Raw genomic sequence first — 24,608 nt, forward strand, 5'->3', positions numbered from 1 at the left:
GTATGTGAACCGAGAATTTCCATATGTACAAGCTGGATCTGGAAAAGGCAGAGGAATCAGAATTCAAATTGCCAACATCCATTGGATCATAGGAAAAGAAAGAGAATTCCAGAAAAACTTCTGCTTCATTAACTGTGCTAAAGTCATGAATTGTGTGGATCACAACAAACTGTGCAAAACTGTTAAAGAGATGGGAATACCAGACCATCTTACCTGCCTCCTGAGAAATGTGTATGCAGGTCAAGAAGTAGCAGTTAGAACTAGACATGGAAAAATGGACAGGTTCCAAATTGGGAATGAAATAGGTCAACGATGTATATTGTCAGCATGCTTATTCAACTTGTATGCAGAGTACGTCAGGCAAAATGCCAGGCTGGATAAAGCACAAGCTGAAATCAAGATTGCTGGGAGAAATATCAATAACCTCAGACATGCAAATGACACCACCCTTATGGCAGAAAATGAAGAGGAACTAAAGAGCCTCTTGATGAAAGTGAAAGAAGAGAGTGAACGAGTTGATTTAAAACTCAAAATTCAGAAAACTAAGATCATGTCATCCCGTCCCATCAAGAAGAAATATCAAAGTGAAAGTTGCTCAGTTGTGTACAATTATTTGCGATACATGGGATTCTCCAGGCCAGAATATTGAAGTGGGTAGTCTTTCCCTGCTCTAGGGGACCTTTCCAACCCAGGGATCAAACCCAGGTCTCCTGCACTGCAGGCAGATTCTTCACCAGCTGAGCTACGAGGGAAGCCCAAGGGAAGATCCGGTCCCATCACTTCATGGCAAATAGATGGGGAAACAAAGAAAACAGTGAGAAACTTTATTTCCTTGGGTTTCAAAATCACTGCAGATGGTGAGTGCAGCCATGAAAGTAAAAGACAATTGCTCCTTGGAAGAAAAGCTCAAAAAGACAAACCTCAGTTCAGTTCAGTTCAGTCGCTCAGTCATGTCCGACTCTTTGCAACCCCACGAATTGCAGTACGCGAGGCCTCCCTGTCCATCACCAACTCCCAGAGTTCACCCAGACTCACATCCATTGAGTCAGTGATGCCATCCAGCCATCTCATCCTCTGTCATCCCCTTCTCCTCCTGCCCCCAATCCCTCCCAGCATCAGAGTCTTTTCCAATGAGTCAACTCTTCGCATGAGGTGGCCAAAGTACTGGAGTTTCAGCTTTAGCATCATTCCTTCCAAAGAAATCCCAGGGCTGATCTCCTTCAGAATGGACTGGTTGGATCTCCTTTCAGTCCAAAGGACTCTCAAGATTCTTCTCCAACACCACAGTTCAAAAGCATCAATTTTTCGGTGCTCAGCTTTCTTCACAGTCCAACTCTCACATCCATACATGACCACAGGAAAAACCATAGCCTTGACTAGACGGACCTTTGTTGGCAAAGTAATGTCTCTGCTTTTCAATACACTATCTAGTTTGGTCATAACTTTCCTTGCAAGGAGTAAGTGTCTTTTAATTCCATAGCTGCAGTCACCATCTGCAATGATTTTGGAACCCAAAAAAATAAAGTCTGACACTGTTTCCACTGTTTCCCCATCTATTTGCCATGAAGTGATGGGACCAGATGCCATAGTCTTCATTTTCTGAATGTTGAGCTTTAAGCCAACTTTTTCACTCTCCACTTTCACTTTCTTCAAGAGGCTTTTTAGTTCCTCTTTACTTTCTGCCATAAGGGCGGTGTCATCTGCATATCTAAGGTTATTGATATTTCTCCCGGCAATCTTGATTCCAGCTTGTGTTTCTTCCGGTCCAGCGTTTCTCATGATGTTCTCTGCATAGAAGTTAAATAAGCAGGGTGACAATATACAGCCTTGATGAACATGACAAACCTAGACATATTAAAAAGCAGAGACATTACTTTGTCGACAAAGATCCATTTAGTCAAACTATGATTTTTCCAGTAGTCATGTATGGATGTGAGAGTTGGACCATAAATAAAGCTGAGCACCAAAAAATCAATACTTTTGAACTGTGGTGGTGGAGAAGACTCTTGAGAGTCCCTTATACACCAAGGAGATCAAACCAGTCAATCCTAAAGGAAATCAATTCTGAATAGTCATTGGAAAAATTGATACTGAAGCTGAAGCTCCAATACTTTGGCCACCTGGTGCAAAAAGCTGACTCAATGGAAAAGACCCGGATGCTGGGAAAGATTGAAGGCAGGAGGAGAAGGGGGCTACAGAAGATGAAATGATTAGATAGCATCACCTACTCAATGGAAATGAATCTGAGCAAGTGCCAGGAGATAGTAAAGGACACAGGAGCCCCATGCTGTAGTCCACGGAGTCAAGAGAAGGACATGACTTAGCGACTGAACAATACAGCAGTACCCTACTTCTTTATGATTGTTATGTTAGAATATTATGAATACTCAAAGTTGCTATGTGTATGTATTTAAGTATAATCCTTGTATTCCTTAATTCTTTTAAATAAAAAAATGGAATATAAATACATTATATGTATACACTGTACACTAAACACTTTTATACTCAGATAATTTCAGACTTAAAATTAAGTTCAGGATTCATGTTAAGGCATTGTAAAACAAACAATTTCAAGTATTTTCTTGGAATAGTCTAAGTGTATTTATAATTTTTACAGCAATGCTTCCAAATCAACAAGAAAATTATATGCCTTTAATAAAGAGAAGTAGAATTTTTTAAAATTATATAATTTACCAATCTGATATTCAGCAAAATGAACTAAATTATCAGCAATTAACAACTTGGTAACAGCAAAACAATTAGACATCAAGATCATCATTTCTGAGAAACAAAATATCATAGCAAGGCCTGATGAAGCTTCTTAACTCCCTTTCCTGCTCTTGAAATTTACAATGTTATGAAAATTATGACTTGAACACGTATCTAGACAAAAATCTTTGCACTAGAATATGGGTGGGAGTGGAAAATGGACCACAAGGATGACTTTTCAGAATGCACACATGGCAAATCTTGAGTGTCTTTCCTTTGCAAAATAATACACTGACTTCTTTGTCTAGAAAGGCTTGTCTCCAGGGCTTTTAGCAGGTGGTTTTCACAGACTAGCTCCTCTAGAAAAGCTGCACAATATTTCATTTGAGTGTACCTTCTCTCCTACCTCCTGACGTTCATGTTTCAGTATGTGCATGGAATGTTATAACTATGCTCCGAGACTTGTGTCTGAATCAAAACGATTGAGTCTGAGATAACCTGGAAATACTTTTTAAAATATGGTATCTATTCACATTTGGAGCAAACACTGAAAGCAAGATGAAAAATGTGACTTAACAACAACTTGCACAACATTAGGGAAAAATACGTAAAAATGAAGAACTTACAATGTAATTAGGCATTACACATAATTCAAAAGAAGAAGAGCGTTTAAATAAAGTGAGAACTTGAGAGTTGAATAACACCTCAAAGATCAGATTATGAAACAATCGGAGGTGATGAAAGATATTTTCAGCTATTTTATAACTGGTATGAATGCCAATCGTGCATAAAAATACAATTGAATAGAGAGGGTCGTGAACATAAATTTCTTCCTCATTCCTTTATATTTTGAGAGTGACTCCTTCCCTGATAAGCTCCAAGACATGACGGTTGTATTCTACAGCTTCAGATAGCCCCTGCTTTCTTGGAGTCGACTCTGTACTTCAATTCCCAAATGGAACAATACGAAATATTTTTCACTTTCATTTTATTCTTTAGTTTAATTTGTGATTATGATCAAGATAGCATAGTACTTTATCAAGTAGGATTTTATTCTAAGCAGAGCTGCAGTTCTCTGTGCCTAACCGGATAAAGATCCAGTGGAGGAAAATCTGATGAGACAGGATAAAGGGTTTTTTTTTATTTTCTTTTCTTTTCACTATAGTAGCCTAAAATGCTGACTCTTTTGTTTCACACGTATTGGCTCCAAGGAGTGAGGCACGTCCAGACAGGAAAGTAGGCATGGCTGGAGCAGAACATCACTAGGTGCCATGAGCAAAGCATCTGGGGGCGCTGACAGACAGAGGGACTTAACATCTCAGCCAGTAGGGTGAGCACGCATGTCCTCTAAATTCATCCTGCTCTGCCCTGAATGACCGGCAGGTGGCGCACAAACCCGCATTTCTTCTGTGTGGGTAACCCCGCTCACATAGAGTTCTTGTAGCCGGTCCTAGTTTCTGTGATAGTTGAGAAAGTGAAAGCGACAGTGAAGTCACTCAATCGTGTCTGACTCTTTGTGACCCCATGGACAGAGTAGCCTACCAGGCTTCTCTGTCCATGGGATTTTCCAGGCAAGAGTACTGGAGTGGGCTGCCATTTCCTTCTCCAGGGGATCTTCCCAACCCAGGGATGGAACCTGGGACTCCTGCATTGCAGACAGACGCTTTACGGTCTGAGCCATTTAGTTTGAGAGAACTAAAAGTTGAAGAGGAGCACATCAAAACAAAAGAGGTAGTTTGCAAACATTGAGATTAAGTAAAACTATTTGTCTTTTCTTTTTTTGAAGGGCTTTCGAGAGTGGCATTGTAAGTGAAAAATAGAAAATACACAGGATGAGTTTAGACAGAAGGTGAATGTTAAGAGGCATTAAAACAAACATGGTTACTACTTGTCATGAGGGCATCTGAACTCTTAAGTTTCAAATGTAATGTTTTCCAAAAATATAATTAGCTTTAAATTTTTATTGTCTGCTTTTTGACTGATTTGCTGTGTTTTCCCTTCCCTCACTTCCTTCCTTCTTTTTCTCTCCTGTTTTTTTTTTCTCTCTCTCTTCCTGTCTCTCTCTTTTTTTAAGATGTTTGAATCATTTATTGAATCTGTACTTCTTAAATCACTAGAGGTAAAGCTTATATTAATAAATCTGTTTATGGGGACTTAAGCTGTTAAAAAATCCTCTTGTTAGTTTTCTTAAATCATACTATTCTAGCCCATTTCAATGTTGTACAGATACTGTCAGTTTGGTTTTTAAAGGGGGATGAGATAGAGGATTTGCTTATACTCTATTATTTAACGAAGTATCTTGTTAGTAAGAGGGTAACAAGCAGGAAGGCCAGAGGTCTCTAAACGGAGGAGTCTACAAGGTCAGACGGTAAAAGTGTCTGCCTACAAAGCAGAAGACTCAGGTTTGGGTCAGGAAGATCCCCTGGAGAAGGAAATGGCAACCCACTCCAGTATTCTTGCCTGGAAATTCCCGTGGACAGAGGACCCTTGGGGCTATAGTCCATGGGGTCCCAAAGAGTCGGACACGACTGAGTGACTTCACTTTCACTTTAAGTGGCAGGAGGAAACATACAAGTGTTAGATTTTTCCCGCTTCTCCATACAAATTTAAAAAGAGGTTTCTTTTAAAATTCTGTGTTGCCATGATGACACCTGGCTCCACTTGAACTTAACTTTTCTCAAACCTTGAGCTAACCAATGCGTTTTTCTTAATCATTGTTTGGAAATGTTTGCCTTAAGCTATATTAACGAACTATGTATTTACCCTAGACTCTTGTCTTCAAGTCTAAGACTTGAAGTTCGCCTAAGACTCAGAACAAACTTGACAAACCAGTATGTTTTACTCATACATTGGTCTCCTAATCTATGTTAATGGAACTCTATATTTACTTGGAAACCTGCCTTTCTTCCAGATTCATGTCAATCGTTTTATGACCCCGGATGACTCACCTCCGGGTTGTGGGTGAGGGGACTGGTGCCAGTCTCTGAGTTTTGAGACGTTGCCTTATTCTAATTAGCAGACTGCTAGTAGCTGGTAGGCTGCAGTCCATGAGGTCGCTAAGAGTCGTACATGACTGAGCAGCTTCACTTTGACTTTTCACTTTCATCCATTGGAGAAGGAAATGGCAACCCACTCCAGTGTTCTTGCCTGGAGAATCCCAGGGATGGGGGAGCCTGGTGGCCTGCTGTCTATGGGGTCACACAGAGTTGGACACGACTGAAGCGACTTAGCAGCAGCAGCAGCAATAGCTATATAACATCTGGCTAAAAACTAGCAGGGGGGCACTCTTTCTGCCCTCATCCGATGTCTGTGTCAGAAGTTTTCTCTATTTCTTTTATACTTTAATAAAACTTTTTTAAACTCTGCATGAAGAATTTCAGATTAAATACTAATAGGTAGCAAACTTTTTACTAGAACAGCTAAAATTAAAAATACAGAGTTTTAACAGGCCTAATTAGTACAACTATAGAGTTTTATGTACTTTAGTATAAAAATATAAAGATAGGGTATTTCATGAATGGGAATATATGAAAAGTAGAAATTTAGAATAAACAAAGTTAATTGAATGCAATAAAAAAAGAAAATATACACTGACAATAGCATTAAGATTTTTAATTGTTCTAACTATAGAAAATTCAATTTAGAAAAATTCAGTCATTTCAGTTCAATCACTCAGTCGTGTCTGACTCTTTGCAACCCCATGAATCGCAGCACACCAGGCCTCCCTGTCCACCACCAACTCCCAGGGTTCACTCAGATTCACATCCATCGAGTCAGTGATGCCATCCAGCCATCTCATCCTCTGTCGTCTCTTTCTCCTCCTGCCCCCAGTCCGTCCCAGCATCAGAGTCTTTTCCAATGAGTCAACTCTTCGCATGAGGTGGCCAAAGTACTGGACTTTCAGCTTCAGCATCATTCCCTTCAAAGAAATCCCAGGGCTGATCTCTTTCAGAATGGACTGGTTGGAAGATTAAGCTTCTATTTCTAAACCAACTACACTTTAAGTCTTAATAAAGCCTAGAGACATAAAGAATATTCTTGAGTGTGATTCCCCTCTAGGTGTTACCTCTCTTTTCCTGGACCTTGGAGCTGACACCTCTGAGAACTTTTGGAAAGAATCAGTACAAGTCATAAGATTTCAAACTATAAAAAGCTGTGGTACATATACACAATGGAGTATTACTCAGCAGTTAAAAAGAATTCATTTGAATCAGTTCTGATGAGATGGATGAAACTGGAGCCGATTATACAGAGTGAAGTAAGCCAGAAAGAAAAACACCAATACAGTATACTAACACATATATATGGAATTTAGGAAGATAGCAATGACAACCCTGTATGCAAGACAGGGAAAGAGACACAGATGTGTATAACGGACTTTTGGACTCAGAGGGAGAGGGAGAGGGTGGGATGATTTGGGAGAATGACATTCTAACATGTATACTATCATGTGAATTGATTCGCCAGTCTATGTCTGACGCAGGGTGCAGCATGCTTGGGGCTGGTGCATGGGGATGACCCAGAGAGATGTTATGGGGAGGGAGGGGGGAGGGGGGTTCATGTTTGGGAACGCATGTAAGAATTAAAGATTTTAAAATTTAAAAAATAAAAAACTAAAATTAAAAAAAAAAAAGTTACTAGAATCTTAACATTTTCATCTCTCTTTCATTGAAAATCAGTGATTTCCTAAAAAGATGTATTTTCAGTAATGTGAAGACTCAGAAGGCAAACGGTAAAATGCGCCCCATATACATTTGAATGTTTTGAGACATTTTTACTTAAAGGTGGTACTAGTTCCCCTCAGTAAAGGATGAGTTACAACTTTCATCTGAAAAGAGTATTATTAGCTACACATTCTCTCCAGTTTGTAAAGTGGCTTCTCACCAGGATTGGAGTTTGAACTAACCTTCTCTAGAATCTGAGCGAGGGCTCAGGCAATGCAAATGGCCTTTTCTTCTGTGAAGTATGTGACCACTGACCCCAGAGGAAACATCACAATACTATATTCGCCTGAACTTTGAGCAAATTCTTCCATTTCCTGCAGGGATAAATTTCTCTCGGTTACACAAGTGCAGGATCCTAGTGGGAAGAAGCTCTCCTACACCTCCAGATAGGCAGACTTGAGAGATTTGTGAGAGACACTGTTAGACTGATTCTGTCTCCTGCCACCTAGAGCCATCTAGTTTGCTTAAGAGGAAATGAGTTTCTGAAAATGATGGCTTTAGTATATAATGAGTTATTACACCTAAAAACATGGAACCAAAACATTATCCGAAATGAATAAGTGATAAAAGCCAGATGTTCTCATGGTGTGTGTGTTAGTCACTCAGTTGTGTCTAATTCTTGCAAGCTCATGGACTGTAGGCTGTCAAACTCCTTTGTCCATGGAATTCTCCAGGCAAGAATACTGGGGTGGGCTGCCACTCCCTTCTCCAGGCGATATTCCTGACCCAGCGATCAAACCCAGGTCTTCTGCATTGCAGGTAGATTCTTTACTGTTGCCTGTCAAAATTTAATTTTATGAACCAACAGACCTGTTCACAAATTTGTAAAGATATTCCTAATAAGGAAGCCCAAGAAGAGTTTCAAACTAGACTTTTAAAATTTGTAGCATACCGGTTTATAGGCAATATATTTTAAATAACTTGATCTAACTTCCTGTTATTAGTTCAGGATACTTTCAGTTCAGTTCAGTTCAGTCGCTCAGTCATCTCTGACTCTTTGCGACCCCATGAATCGCAGCACACCAGGCCTCCCTGTCTATCACCATCTCCTGGAGTTCACTCAGACTCACATCCATCAAGTCTGTGATGCCATCCAGCCATCTCATCCTCAGTCGTCCCCTTCTCCTCCTGCCCCCAATCCCTACCAGCACCAGAGTCTTTTCCAATGAGTCAACTCTTCGCATGAGGTGTCCAAAGTACTGGAGCTCAGCTTTAGCATCATTCCTTCCAAAGAAATCCCAGGGTTAATCTCCTTCAGAATGGACTGGTTGGATCTCCTTGCAGGCCAAGGGACCCTCAAGAGTCTTCTCCAACACCACAGTTCAAAAGCATCAATTCTTCGGTGCTCAGCCTTCTTCACAGTCCAACTCTCACATCCATACATGACCACTGGAAAAACCATAGCCTTGACTAGACTGACCTTAGTCAGCAAAGTAATGTCTCTGCTTTTGAATATACTATCTAGGCTGGTCATAACTTTTCTTCCAAGGAGTAAATGTCTTTTAATTTCATGGCTGCAGTCACCATCTGCGGTGATTTTGGAGCCCCGAAAAATAAAGTCTGACACTGTTTCTACTGTTTCCCCATCTATTTCCCATGAAGTGATGGGACCAGATGCCATGATCTTCGTTTTCTGAATGTTGAGCTGTAAGCCAACTTTTTCACTCTCCTCTTTCACTTTCATCAAGAGGCTTTTTAGTTCCTCTTCACTTTCTGCCATAAGGGTGGTGTCATCTGCATATCTAAGGTTATTGATATTTCTCCCGGCAATCTTGATTCCAGCTTGTGTTTCTTCCAGTCCAGAGTTTCTCATGATGTACTCTGCATATAAGTTAAATAAGCAGGGTGACAATATACAGACTTGGCATACTCCTTTTCCTATTGGGAACCAGTCTGTTGTTCCATGCCCAGTTCTAACTGTTGCTTCCTGACCTGTATACAGATTTCTCAAGAGGCAGGTCAGGTGGTCTGGTATTCCCATCTCTTTCAGAATTTTCCACGGCTTATTGTGATCCACACAGTCAAAGGCTTTGGCATAGTCAATAAAGCAGAAATAGATGTCTTTCTGGAATTCTCTTGCTTTTTCCATGATCCAGCAGATGTTGGGAATTTGATCTCTGGTTCCTCTGCCTTTTCTAAAACCAGCTTGAACATCAGGAAGTTCATGGTTCACGTATTGCTGAAGCCTGGCTTGGAGAATTTTGAGCATTACTTTACTAGCATGTGAGCTGAGTGCAATTGTGCAGTAGTTTGAGCATTCTTTTGCATTGTCTTTCTTTTGATTTAGAATGAAAACTGACCTTTTCCAGTCCTGTGGCCACTGCTGAGTTTTCGAAACTTGCTGGCATATTGAGTGCAGCACTTTCACAGCATCATCCTTCAGGATTTGAAACAGCTCAACTGGAATTCCATCACCTCCACTAGCTTTGTTCATAGTGATGCTTTCTAAGGCCCACTTGGCTTCACATTCCAAGATGTCTGGCTCTAGATTAGTGATCACATCATCATGATTATCTGGGTCATGAAGATCTTTTTTGTACAGTTCTCCCATGTATTCTTGCCACCTCTTCTTAATATCTTCTGCTTCTGTTAGGTCCAGACCATTTCTGTCCTTTATCGGGCGCATCTTTGCATGAAATATTCCCTTGGTATCTTTAATTTTCTTGAAGAGATCTCTAGTCTTTCCCATTCTGTTGTTTTCCTCTATTTCTTTGCATTGATCGCTGAAGAAGGCTTTCTTATCTCTTCTTGCTATTCTTTGGAACTCTGCATTCAGATGCTTATATCTTTCCTTTTCTCCTTGGCTTTTCACCTCTCTTCTTTTCACAGCTATTTGTAAGGCCTCCCCAGACAGCCATTTTGCTTTTTTGCAGTTCTTTTCCATGGGGATGATCTTTATCCTTGTCTCCTATACAATGTCACGAACCTCATTCCATAGTTCATTAGGCACTCTATCAGATCTAGATCCTTAAATCTAATTCTCACTTCCACTGTATAATCATAAGGGATTTGATTTAGGTCATACCTGAATGGTCTAGCGGTTTTCCCTACTTTCTTCAATTTAAGTCTGAATTTGGCAATAAGGAGTTCATGATCTGAGCCACAGTCAGCTCCTAGTCTTGTTTTTGTTGACTGTATAGAGCTTCTCCATCTTTGGCTGCAAAGAATATAATCAATCTGATTTTGGTGTTGACCATCTGGTGATGTCCATGTGTAGAGTCTTCTCTTGTGTTGTTGGAAGAGAGTGTTTGCTGTGACCAGTGCATTTTCTTGGCAAAACTCTATTAGTCTTTGCCCTGCTTCATTCCACATTCCAAGGCCAAATTTGCCTGTTACTCCAGGTGTTTCTTTACTTCCTACTTTTGCATTCCAGTCCCCTAAAATGAAAAGGACGTCTTTTTTGGGTGTTAGTTCTAAAAGATCTCGTCGGTCTTCATAAAACTATTCAACTTCAGTTTCTTCAGCTTTACTGGTTGGGGCATAGACTAGGATAACTGTGATATTGAATGGTTTGCCTTGGAGACGAACAGAGATCATTCTGTCATTTTTGAGATTGCATCCAAGTACTGCATTTCAGACTCTTTTGTTGATCATGATGGCTACTCCATTTCTTCTGAGGGATTCCTGCCCGCAGTAGTAGATGTAATGGTCATCTGAGTTAAATTCACCCATTTCAGTCCATTTTAGTTCGCTGATTCCTAAAATGTTGACGTTCACCTTTGCCATCTCTTGTTTGACCACTTCCAACTTGCTTTGATCCATGGACCTGACATTCCAGGTTCCTATGCAATATTGCTCTTTACAGCATCAGACCTTGCTTCTATCACCAGTCACATCCACAGCTGGGTATTGTTTTTGCTTTGGCTCCATCTCTTCATTCTTTCTGGAGTTATTTCTCCACTGATCTCCAGTAGCATATTGGGCATCTAATAACCTGAGGAGTTCCTCTTTTGGTATCCTATCATTTTGCCTTTTCATACTGTTCATGGGGTTCTCAAGGTAAGAATACTGAAGTAGCTTGCCATTCCCTTCTCCAGTGAACCACATTCTGTCAGGCCTCTCCACCATGACCCACCTGTCTTGGGTTGCCCCACAGGCATGGCTTGGTTTCATTGAGTTAGACAAGGCTGTGGTCCTAGTGTGATTAGATTGACTAGTTTTCTGAGAGTATGGTTCAGTTTGTCTGCCCTCTGATGCCCTCTTGCAACACCTACCATCTTACTTGGGTTTCTCTTACCTTGGCGTGGGGTATCTCTTCATGGCTGCTCCAGCAAAGCACAGCCGCTGTTCCTTACCTTGGGCGAGGGGTATCTCTTTACTGCCACCGTTCCTGGCCTTCAACGTGGGATAGCTCCTCTAGGCTCTCCTGTGCCTGCGCAGCCTTTACTCACCTTTATTGCTTCACTTATTAATAGGGCTAAAAAAGATCTTTTAAGAAATGGAGTATATGTGAATGTTACCCTCTAAAGATGTGTTATCTCTTTGTAACTATTTGTAGTCACCCTACAATTAATGATGTGTCTTTACTTAAAACTAGCAAAATTACCAGGGGAAGGATAGTGCCATAAACAAATGTAGACTGTTTTTAGCTTAACTAATGTTAAGAGAATATCTGATATCCTAGGAATTGGTGTTTTACCATTTTGATTCATCTCCCTAAACAGTGGTTGAAAAAAAAAAAATTACACACACAGATATATTAAGACTTACACACTTAATGCCATGTTTCATTAGGAGTCTTGATTTAACTTACAATGCTTTTCTATTCTGTGTTTAGTGACTGGCATAATTTTTTCATCTGAGACATAAGCCATGATTGGTACTCATATTATGCAAGTATCTATATTAATAATTGGGTTTGGAATAGAATAATTTCCCCCTCTTATGAAACATGTCTGAAATTGCATGTGAAAAGTTGGGGGTGGAAGGATAAATGTAATAACGTGGCATGGTATTATCTGGTGAGCCATGGAATACATCATGTCTCTTTCTGTTCCTTCAACTATTTTAGATAATGTATTATTATCTCCAGTAATAACACTCAATAGAGCTTGTCTTCAGCTATAACTTGATTGGTATGAAGACATATTCAGAATCCTGAAGTGAAATCTGTCGACTAAAAAGAGATGTACAACTTAAGAGTTGTGAGTTAAGTTTTATCTGGGGCAAAATGAGGACTGCAGCCCAGGAGGCAGCATCTCAGATAGCTCTGAGGCACTGCTCCAAAGCGGCAGTGGGGGAAAGTCAATATATAAGGTTTTGGTGAAGGGGGAGTTCAATGTCATGAAGCACTCAATTTACAAAAGGTTTTTGTTAGTCATAAGGGTCTGATGTCACCATGAAGGGATTTAGTGCTTTTCTAGCTATGAGGAGATGTAAGGATTGAGATCATAAAATCTGTTCCTAAAAACATCCAACTATCTAAAGACCTGTCCTACTAGAGTCCCTGGAGCACAGAGTGCCTCACTCCACCCTGAACTCCCTCAGGGCTTGTTGAAGGTAAACAGCTATAGCAGCATGGGTTCAATCTCAGTAGAGGCAGATGGCAACTGCCTTGTTGTTCAGTCATTGGCAATGCTCTTGGTAAGTGCCAATTTGTAGTTAACAAATTTCATTTAAAAAAATTTATTGTCATATTTTATATTGCAATATAGCAGACCAAAAATATTGTTATATTTTCAGGTGGGCAAAAAGGGACTCAGCCACACACATATATGCATCTGTTCTCCTCCAAATGAAGTGAAAATTTAAATTTCAGTATCAATGTTACCCTTAACAGAAATCAGAACTCTCCAGGGAATACCTCTTCACCTGCTATCTCCTACAGAGATTATGCTCAGTTACCTGTGCTGTGCTGTGCTTAGTTGCTCATGTGAGCAACTTTGTGACCCCATGGACTGCAGCCCACCAGTCTCCTCTGTCCATGAGTATTCTCCATGCAATAATACTGGAGTGGGTTGCCGTGTCCTCCTCCAGGGAATTTTCCCAACTCAGGGATTGAACCCAGGTCTCCCACATTGCAGGCAGATTCTTTAGCATCTGAGCCACCAGGGAAGCTCAGGAATACTGGAGGTTATCTCTGCTCCAGGGAATATTCCAGACCCAGGAATTGAACTGGGGTTTCCTGTATCATGGGCAAATTCTTTACCAGATCATTTACCTACACCCAGGTTAATGAATAACTGTCTCCTCACTGCCTATTGACATAGTACAATATTCTTTCTATGTTTACCTCTTATTTCCTTTTACTTCTAAATATTGTTTCCTTCCAATATTTCTGGCAGCTCATATTTATTCTTTAATAACATTGAAATATGAATATATGATTTTCTTTTTCACTCCAAAATACCCAGATATTATGGTCATAAAGAACCAATTCAACATTTAGATTTCTCAGTTTTATGTTTTCTAATTTATGTTGATGACTCCTGATTTATTTCTTATGCTCTCTGATGAGACTGAAACTTTGTATTAACCAGACAGTTTCTAGAAATCTTCACCAGAAAATTCTTTTCACTTCTTAAAATGAACTTGAAATTGAACTCATCGTCATATCAGAAAACTTTTTCAACTCTTTCCTGACTGAGTAAAGTCCATTGCTCTCCAAGAAGCCCTATCTGATTTCACGTCTTCCAGCACACTTAACTTCTTCTTACTGACCAAAGTCTGTAGTACGAGTCTGCTCAAGACTCACTGAAGCAACTTATCACTCAGCTGATTATAATAAATACCCTTATTCATAAGTCCATCATGCTTGTTAGGAAGACTACAGCAGGCTCCTTAGTGATTTCCAAGGTTCTTTCAACCCAATATCTGCAAATATATGAACACACATATTTTTTAACATGTCACTTGGAAGACTTCATTTTTTTGCTTAAATATCAATGTAAGGGGGAAGAAAAAAAAGGTAACAACATTCATATGAGACCCCAATGGTTTTGAAAATATATTTGGAGTAGTAAACTGAAGACATTAAGCAACATACCTCTGTTATTGAAACATAAACTTTAAAGAACAGTAAAGATTTTATCATGAAAGACGCACAAAAAAAATCCCTTTACTGTAATAGACTTACCTTAGGTAATGGTTTGGCAGATATAAAATACAAACCTACAAACTCAAAATTCAGTAAGTATGGGCAAGGAAATTCAAAATCCCAATAGGTCCTGATGAGCCAAATTCTGCTTTTCCCATTGTCTCACAAAGCATAGTGGGTCTTCCTGGAGAAAATAAAGTTTTCTCCAAGTTATTAGTGTACATACTTGCTGGGGGAAAATTGCAGCATTGATTTTCTGATGTGCTACAGGGGAAAACAATAAATGTGGTTTCTCTAGATTTATCACATCTAGATGTTAAAAGGAAAGGAAATGCAAAGGAATAAGGAAGAAGGGATTCAAGGAGGGAAGGAACAAAGGAAAAAGGATAGAAGACAAGGATGGGAGGTGGGAAGGAGGCAGAAAGAACGTTTGGGTAGTGAAAGAACAGTAATGTGTAAAATAAAAATAAATTCAACAAAATCAAATAAAAATGCAATTCTTTGACAAAAATAAGTTCTTTCAGGAAATAAATTCAATCAAAAATTTTAACCGCTACTCCAAGTACCGGTGGATTTAATACTCATTGTTTCTTCCCAATTAAATGCAGATGACAGAGTAGTTCTAGCTTATTAACACCAAGTCAACTCTCAGTGGTTTTCTAATTTCCATTCAGCCTCTATTTCTACTTTTCAGCTTGTTTCAGCTTCCACTGCTGCTTGTTCACTTTCACTGTTGAAGAATCTCACAAATATCAGTTTACCTTAACTTGCTGAGTCAAATAACATCACTTCATTGATTTTCCATTATTTTCTCAGTAGGAAATCACTGAATAACTTATACCTAATACAATCATCTCTGGAATGTAGAGGATACATGCATGCATTATTAATATCACACACTTATTTGAGTGTTATCTCTCAATGATGTTTTTGAAAGAGACAGATTCCAAGTATTAATTTTAGAAAATTATGGAGAAAAAAACATGTATTTGCAAGTATCCAGTCAATCACTTATATACACTGAAAACTTGCAGGATACAGCATGCTTGGGGCTGGTGCACGGGGATGACCCAGAGGGATGTTGTGGGGAGGGAGGTGAGAGGGGGGTTCATGGCTTCATGTCAATGTATGGCAAAACCAATACAGTATTGTAAAGTAAAATAAATTAAAAATAAAATTTTTTTTAAAAAAAGGAAAAAAACAAACAAACAAAAACAAAACAAAACAAAAAGAAAATTGAATGCTCCTTTCTTGAGGGTTTTATTCAAAATTGCTGATCAAATATTCCCTAGGATGGATAACCTGTTTTTAGAATTGTTACTACTTTGTAGTGTTTGGATATATGTCTGAAGTAACATAGGCAATGATTTAATTTGATAGTAAAGAGGCAATTTCCAAGCATATTGAGCTTGAAAATGTCAGAGATTAGATGAGAGCACTGCCTTAGTTTTCTTACCAATACGTTTATGTTCTTCTCATGTTTTGTTCCATATGTGTGACATCCTGCTTTGATTACTAAGTCCTTAGGTAAAGTTAGTGATTAAAACTGCAGGCCACATTTTAAGAAAGACCAAGCTTAAAGTGTTCACTAGAATTTTCTATTTGAAATAGTTATGCACAGTGTGAAATGCAAAGTCACTCAAATGTGAAAAGAACAAAATTGTGCAAAAGTTGTTATATAATTTCCTAAGACATTCTAAATGTCATACTGAGGACTGGTAAAAAAAAAATATGGAATTAAAATTTACTGCTAATCTTTTTCCTGGAATTATATTACACAAAATGAGTTATGAACACAGTGGAGAATTATATAAATAATTGATTAATGGGCACTAAGACCTTCCCAGGTGGTGTTAGTAGTAAAGAACCCACCTACCAATGCAAGAGATGTAAGAAACATGGATTCAATTCCTAGGTTGGGAAGATTCTCCTGGAGGAGGACATGGCTACCCACTCCAGTATTCTTGCCTGGAAAATCCCATGGACAGAGGAGACTGGGAGGCTACAGTCCATGGAGTTACAAAAGAATCAGACAGCATTTAGTAACTAAAGAACAATAATTCTCATAAAATGTGTTAGAAATTATTCCCTCAACTTCTATCCTTAAAAAAGAGACATGTGTATCCCAATGTTCATCGCAGCACTGTTTATAATAGCCAGGACATGGAAGCAACCTAGATGTCCATTAGCAGATGAATGGATAAGAAACCTGTGGTACATATACATAATGGAGTATTACTCAGCCATTAAAAAGAATACATTTGAATCAGTTCTAATGAGGTGGATGAAACTGGAGCCGATTATACAGAGTGAAGTAAGCCAGAAAGAAAAACACCAATACAGTATACTAACACATATATATGGAATTTAGAAAGATGGTAATGATAACCTTCTATGAGAGACAGCAAAAGAGACACAAATGTATAGAACAGCCTTTTGGGCTCTATGGGAGAGGGAGAGGGTGGGATGATTTGGGAGAATGGCAATGAAACATGTATACTATCATGTAAGAAATTAATCACCAGTCTAGGTTCGATACAGGATTCAGGATGCTTGGGGCTGGTGCACTGGGATGACCCAGAGAGATGATATGGGGAGAGTTATGGGAGGGGGGTTCAGGATTGGGAACTCATGTACACCCGTGGCGGATTCATGTTAATGTATGGCAAAACCAATACAGTACTGTAAAGTAAAAAAAAAATTAATATATATATATATATATATAAATAAACTTGCATTTAGCTCTTCCTTGGAAAATAAAAATGACTGTATAGAATTAGTATAATTTCTTTCTTGAATTCATTTTTCTTACAATGTATTTATCTCTTTTTTGGTTTTGCATGTCTTTGCTTATAAGGTGATCTATTCTTACATACTGTCTACTTTATCCATTAGAACCCTTAGCATACTACTCAGAGTTGTTGTAATCCTTGCTTTGATAACTACAACACTCTTGTCATTTCTGGTTCTGATGATTTCTCTGTCTACTCAAAATGTGTTTTTGCCTTTTGATGTGCCTTGTAATTTTTTTCTTGATACCCAGACATGATGTACTGGGTAGAATTGTAAATGGATTTTTTAAAATGTGGTGGTAAATTGGGGAGAGAAGCATCCTAGAGTCTAGGATTAGTCTCAGTATTAGTCTAAGTCTCTGGACTCTTCACAACTATTTCTCAATTTTTTTTTCCACTTTATATGGAGCAAGATGGTCTAGAGTTAAAATATCCCTTTTCCATGAAGTAGTCTAGAGGGACCTAGAGTATGGTGTTTTTCTTGCCCCAGGTCAGTTAGGCTCTGATAATTCTCCCAGCACGTCGTGCACCCATTAACTAATTTACTCTGAGGACAGACCTTGTTGGTAAGAACAGTGTTCTGGCTTCTGTCAGAATGCTTCCTTTCTGCCTCCCCTCACTGAAAGGAAGGATTTTTTTCTGATATTTAATATGGAAATTGCTTGAGTTTCTGGAAGTAAAACTTACTATATTTGGGGGACCCCCACAGGACTGGATCCCAATGGATTTTTTTCTCAGAATTATCCACAGTGAATCTCCAGCAATTCATCAATTACATTTCAGGTGTTCCTACCCAGGCACTGGTTCCTGTGGTGATTTCCCATCCTGAGTTTTTGCTCTTGAGTGTCTGTTTAGATAATCTGAAATTCTCTGTTTATTCCAAAAGAATATACAGATTTGTTATTAGAATAAATGTGACAGTCTGTCATTTCAATGAATACAAAAAAAGATAAAATGACAACTGCAATTTTTGTGTATGAATAAAAGAAAATATAACTAAAATGTATACTTTGACTTATAATTCCTGAATAGTTATAAAAAAGATATGCAAATTTTATATAATTAGAATTATAATGTCTTACCATTATAGTAAAATAAAGAGCTATCACATTCACTGGCAGGAAATAAAAAATCATAAAGATGACCATTCTCTTCAAATCAGTATACAGATTCCTTGTAATTCTTACTAAAATTTCAAAACCCCAAGCTTCATGAAGTTTGATGATTTTTGTAGAATTTTTTTTTTAATTTTTAAAATCCATAATAAAAGAGCAGAAAGCTAAGAATAATCAAGGTACTCCAGAAGAAATACAAGGGAAGGGAGTATTACCCTTCCAAATATTTTGAGCAGGATGACCAAATAAGATGTGTCTCATGTACTCTCCCCAGCAATGATTTGGTGTTTATTCACAGACCTATGTGTCTTTGTGGGAGCTCTGGGATCCAGATAGGAGATTGTGAAATTTGGGTGCACTCCAAAACAGAAAATGACATTTGAGAAGGGAAGTTTGCACAAGGTTACAGACCCAAAGAGTGTGTTCCTGGCTGCAGACATGGCAAAAAGCTTTGTATCTCTGAGAACTCAGAGACAGGCTGTTTCTTTTTGATTGTGTCACCCACACCATATGCCAAGGCACACAAGAAGAGTTATTCCCACCTCCACGCTGAGTAGTAAATATCCAGACCTCAGTACCAGCTGTGGACCTTGAAGTGGCTCATGAACTGGCAAAAGCCCCATGTATAAAAATTTACTCAATCTCAGGAATAACCAAGGGAATCTAAATAAAACCTAAGATACCATTTCAGACCCATCAAACTAACAAAACTTAAAAAAAAATCATTTCTTGGGTGCATTACAGAATTAGAACATGGAGACAATGGTTGAACTTTGTAAACATAGTAAATATCACAGTTCGTGGGGAAATTTTATGGTATGTCAATTATTTCTCGAGATGACTGTTACTAAAACTCATTTAATAATATGCTAAGAGTAATGATGTGGCATTTCGGACTCTTTTGTTGACCATGATGGCTACTCTATCTTTTCTATGGGATTCCTGCCCACAGTAATAGATATAATAGTCATCTGAGTTAAATTCACACATTCAAGTCCATTTTAGTTCGCTGATTCCTAGAATGCCAACGTTCACTCTTGCCATCTTCTGTTTGACCACTTCCAATTGCCTTGATTCATAGACCTGGCATTCCAGGTTCCTATGCAATATTGCTCTTTACAGCATCGGACCTTGCTTCTATCCCCAGTCACATCCACAGCTGGGTATTGTTTTTGCTTTGGCTCCATCCTTTCATTCTTTCTGGAGTTATTTCTCCACTGATCTCCAGTAGCATATTGGGCACTTAACAACCTGAGGAGTTCCTCTTTCAGTATCATTTTGCCTCTTCATACTGTTCATAGGGTTCTCAATGCAAGAATACTGAAGTGGTTTGCCATTCCCTTCTCCAGCGGACCACATTCTGTTAGACCTCTCCACCATGACCCATTTGTCTTGGGTGGCCCCACAAGGCATGGCTTAGTTTCAGTGAGTTAAACAAGGCTGTGGTCTGTGTGATCAGATTGGCTAGTTTTCTGTGATTGTGGTTTCAGTGTGTCTGCCCTCTGAACCCTCTCACCACACCTACTTTCTTACATGGGTTTCTCTTACCTCGGATGTGGGGTATCTCTTCATGGCTGCTCCAGCAAAGCGCAGCCGCTGCTCCTTACCTTGGATGAGTTGCCCCTCCTGACATTGAACGTGGAGAGGCTCCTCTCGGCCCTCCTGAGCCCGCGCAGCCATTCCTTGGACGTGGGGTTGCTCCTTTCGGCCGCTGCTCATAACCTCAGCCATGGGGTAGCTCCACTTGGCTGCTCCTGTGCTGTCGCAGCCTGGCGCTCCGGTCGCCGCCCTGACTTTGGCTGTGGGGTAGCTCCTCTCAGCCATGCTTCCTGCGTGGTCCGACGCAGCCATCACGTTTTCTGCAATGTCCATAGCAGCCACTGGATGATCTCTGTTCATTTCCAAGGCAAACCATTCAATATTATGGTAATCCAAGCCTATGTCCCAACCAGTAACACTGAAGAAGCTGAAGTTGAACAGTTCTATGAAGACCTACAAGCCCTTTTAGAACTAACACCCCCAAAAGATGTCCCTTTCATTATAAGAGACTGGAATGCAAAAGTAGGAAGTCAAGAAACACCTGGAGTAACAGGCAAATCTGGCCGTGGAGTACGGAATGAAGCAGGGCAAAGGCTAATAGAGTTTTGCCAACAGTATGCACTGGTCATAGCAAACACCCTCTTCCAACAACACAAGAGAAGACTCTACACATGGACATCACCAGATGGTCAACACTGAAATCAGACTGATTATATTCTTTACAGCCAAAGATGGAGAAGCTCTATAGAGTCAGCAAAAACAAGACCAGGAGCTGACTGTGGCTCAGATCATGAACTCCTTATTGCCAAATTCAGACTTAAATTGAAGAAAGTAGGGAAAACCGCTAGACCATTCAGGTATGACCTAAATTAAATCTCTTATGATTTTACAGAGGAAGTGAGAAATAGATATAAGGGACTAGATCTGATAGACAGAGGCTTGATGAACTATGGAATGAGGTTTGTGACATTGTACAGGAGACAGGGATCAAGACCATCCCCATGGAAAAGAAATACAAAAAAGCAAAATGGCTGTCTGAGAAGGGTTTACAAATAGCTGTAAACAGCAAAGAAACAAAATCTAAGGAGAAAAGGAAAGATATAAGCATCTGAATGCAGAGTTCCAAAGAATAGCAAGGGGAGATAAGAAAGCTTTCCTCAGCAATCAATGCAAAGAAATAGAGGAAAACAACAAAATGGGAAAGACTAGAGATCTCTTCAAGAAAATTAGAGATACCAAGGGAACATTTCATGCAAAGATGGGCTTGATAAAGGACAGAAGTGGTATGGACCTAACAGAAGCAGAAGATATTAAGAAGAGGGGGCAAGAATACACAGAAGAACTGTACAAAAAAGATCTCCACGACCCAGATAATCACATGGTATGCTCACTCACCTAGAGCCAGATATCCAGGAATGTGAAGCCAAGTGGGCCTTAGAAAGCATCACTATGAACAAAGCTAGTGGAGGTGATGGAATTCCAGTTGAGCTGTTTCAAATCCTGAAAGATGATGCTGTGAAAGTGCTGCACTCAATATGCCAGCAAATTTGGAAAACTCACCAGTGGCCACAGGACTGGAAAAGGTCAGTTTTCATCCAGTCCCAAAGAAAAGTAATGCCAAAGAATACTCAGACCTCCACACAATTGCACTCATCTCACATGCTAGTAAAGTAATGCTCAAAATTCTCCAAGCCAGGCTACAGCAATATGTGAAACCGTGAACTTCCAGATGTTTAAGCTGGTTTTAGAAAAGGCAGAGGAACCAGAGATCAAATTGCCAACATCCACTGGATCATGGAAAAAGCAAGAGAGTTCCAGAAAAAACATCTATTTCTGCTTCATTGACTATGCCAAAGCCTTTGACTGTGTGGATCACAATAAACACTGGAAAATTCTGAAAGAGATGGGAATACCAGACCAACTGACCTTCCTCTTGAGAAACCTATATGCAGGTCAGGAAGCAACAGTTAGAACTGGACATGTAACAATAGACTGGTTCCAAATAGGAAAAGGAGTACATCAAGGCTGTATATTGCCACCCTGCTTATTTAACTTCTATGCGCAGTACATCATGAGAAACGCTGGACTGGAAGAAGCACAAGCTGGAATCAAGATTGCCAGGAGAAATATCAATAACCTCAAATATGCAGATGACACCACCTTTGTGGCAGAAAGTGAAGAGGAACTAGAAAGCCTCTTGATGAAAGTGAAAGAGGAGAGTGAAAGAGGAGAGTTTAAAAGTTGGCTTAAAGCTGAACATACAGAAAACTAAGATCATGGTATCTGGTCCCATCACTTCATGGCAAATAGATAGGTAAACAATGGAAACAGTGTCAGACTTTTTTTTTTGGGGGGGGGGAGTCCTCCAAAATCACCGCAGATGGTGATTGCAGCCATGAAATTAAAAGATGCTTCTCCTTGGAAGGAAAGTTATGACCAACCTAGATAGTATATTAAAAAGCAGAGACATTATTTTGCCGACAAAGGTCCATCTAGTCAAGGCTATGGTTTTTCTAGAGGTCATGTATGGATGTGAGAGCTGAACTGTGAAGAAAGCTGAGCACCAAAGAATTGATGGTTTTGAACTGTGGTGTTGGAGAAGACTCTTGAGAGTTCCTTGAACGGCAAGGAGATCCAATTAGTCCATCCTAAAGGAGATCAGTCCTGGGTGTTCATTGGCAGGACTGATGCTGAAGCTGAAACTCCAATACTTTGGCCACCTGATGTGAAGTGCTGACTCATTGGAAAAGACCCTGATGCTGGGAAAGATGGAGGGCAGGAGGAGAAGTGGATGACAAAGGATGAGATGGCTGGATGGCATCACCGACTCGATGGACGTGAGTTAGGGTTAACTCTGGGAGTTTGTGATGGACAGGCAGCCCTGGCATGCTGTCATTCAAGGGGGCTGCAAAGAGTCGGACATGAATGAGCCACTGAACTAAACTGAACTGACTGATGTGGCACAATGAGGACTAAAATGCTGTATTGGCTACGGCAAAAATCTGTATATATTTGGTTAGGCTATAATTTCTTTGGAGAAAACTCCAAAATTATCTAGTAGGGGAAAATATAAATATAAATATACAGTTTATATCCTATTGGTACTATTTCTCTTCTACAACAGAGGAATATACAGGAATGTTGATAATAGTCACGTCATCTAAAATACTGTAAATAGTTGTCCATGCACAGAATGTCATGTTATAATCACACAACAGAGCACTATCCGTAGAGCTTAAAAAATTAAGAAAACACATGATTGCATCTTTAAGAGTATTCAGCATAAGTAGCACATCTATGATTCCACTTGTATAGTATTTTAGAAAATCTAAACAGTAGAGTGTTGAGGAAATCACATATAATGATAGACATAAAATTTCTAAGCAAATGTTCACAAAATTCAGTCTGGTAGTTCCTATTGGAAGAAAGGTGTTCTTAAACTTGTTAAGAAACAAGAAATAGCTTGTTAAGAAAACAAACTATTTCTTAACTTGTTTATAGGATATATAGAAGTTTATTTCCTCGTATATTTCAACTATATACTTGTGTTTTTTCACTTTGTATTGGTTTGATATTTCTAAAATCTGAAATCACATGTATTATACTTTAAAATATTTATAAAATATTTTGTTGATATAAATTAGGTAACAATTTCAAAGTCAATTAATGAGTTAAAAAGATGTTTGTAATACATGTCATTAACAAAAGGCTTTAAATTCCCTAAATGCCAGACCAGACCAGTTAGAGATCAAAAAGATAAACAGCCCATAAGAAAATGAAATAATTGGGCTTCCCTGGTGGCTCAGATGGTAAAGAGTCTGCCTGCAACACAAGAGACCAGGGTTCAATCCCTGGGTTGGAAACATCTCCTGAGAAGGAAATGGCAACACACTCCAGTGTTCTCTGGAGAATTGCATGAACAGAGGAGCCTGGTGGGCCACAGTCCATGAGGTCTCAGAGTTGAACACGACTAAGTGACTAACACACATATGTAAAAGTCTGAGGATAAGAGCTATATGGTTCAAAAATGTTAGAGGGCATTGTGGCTGAGATATATGTACAATGAGTTTAGGGCAACAATTTATTTTGGTAACACCAGAGTTGGAAAATGTAAGTATGGGCTTTACCATTAGATCAATTCAATGATCTGTTATATCCATTCATATGAATATTGCTGCATCAATTTAAAGAACAATGTAGATTTTAATATGTTGTGAGTAAATATATCAAATCCATATTAAGTGAAAAAATAGATAAAGATGATTAGATAAAGAAGAATATATATATATATTAATAATACATAGACAATATCTTGATGAAAATCAAGAAAAGTTAAAACTTCTTATATAGGAAAAACATGAAGCTGATTATCATTGATTACATATGCTTTTGTCTATTCAATTTTTTTAGCAATTTATGTTAGCTATGTTTATCATTATATCAAGAATGAAATGATACTCATAGTGCATTCAGAATTGCTTAATAAAGAACATGATAGAGTACAGCAATGAAAATCAATGATGGTGTGAAAGTGTTAGATGTTCAGTCATGTCTGACTCTTTGTGACCCCATGGACTGTGGCCCACCAGACTCCTCTGTCCATGGAATTCTCCAAGAAAGAATACTGGAGGGGATTGCCATTCCCTTCTCCAGGGGATCTTCCCAACTCAGGAAGCGAGCCTTGGTTTCCAGC

General features: G+C 39.1%; 1 pseudogene; it reads right to left on the bottom strand.

Annotated features, from left to right (window-relative positions):
* Window positions 1-24,608, bottom strand: part of LOC138442993 (UDP-glucuronosyltransferase 2A3-like) — a 58,756-nt pseudogene that overhangs the window by 30,312 nt on the left and 3,836 nt on the right.

Source organism: Ovis canadensis, chromosome 6, assembly GCF_042477335.2.
Source record: "Ovis canadensis isolate MfBH-ARS-UI-01 breed Bighorn chromosome 6, ARS-UI_OviCan_v2, whole genome shotgun sequence".
NCBI lineage: Eukaryota > Metazoa > Chordata > Mammalia > Artiodactyla > Bovidae > Ovis > Ovis canadensis.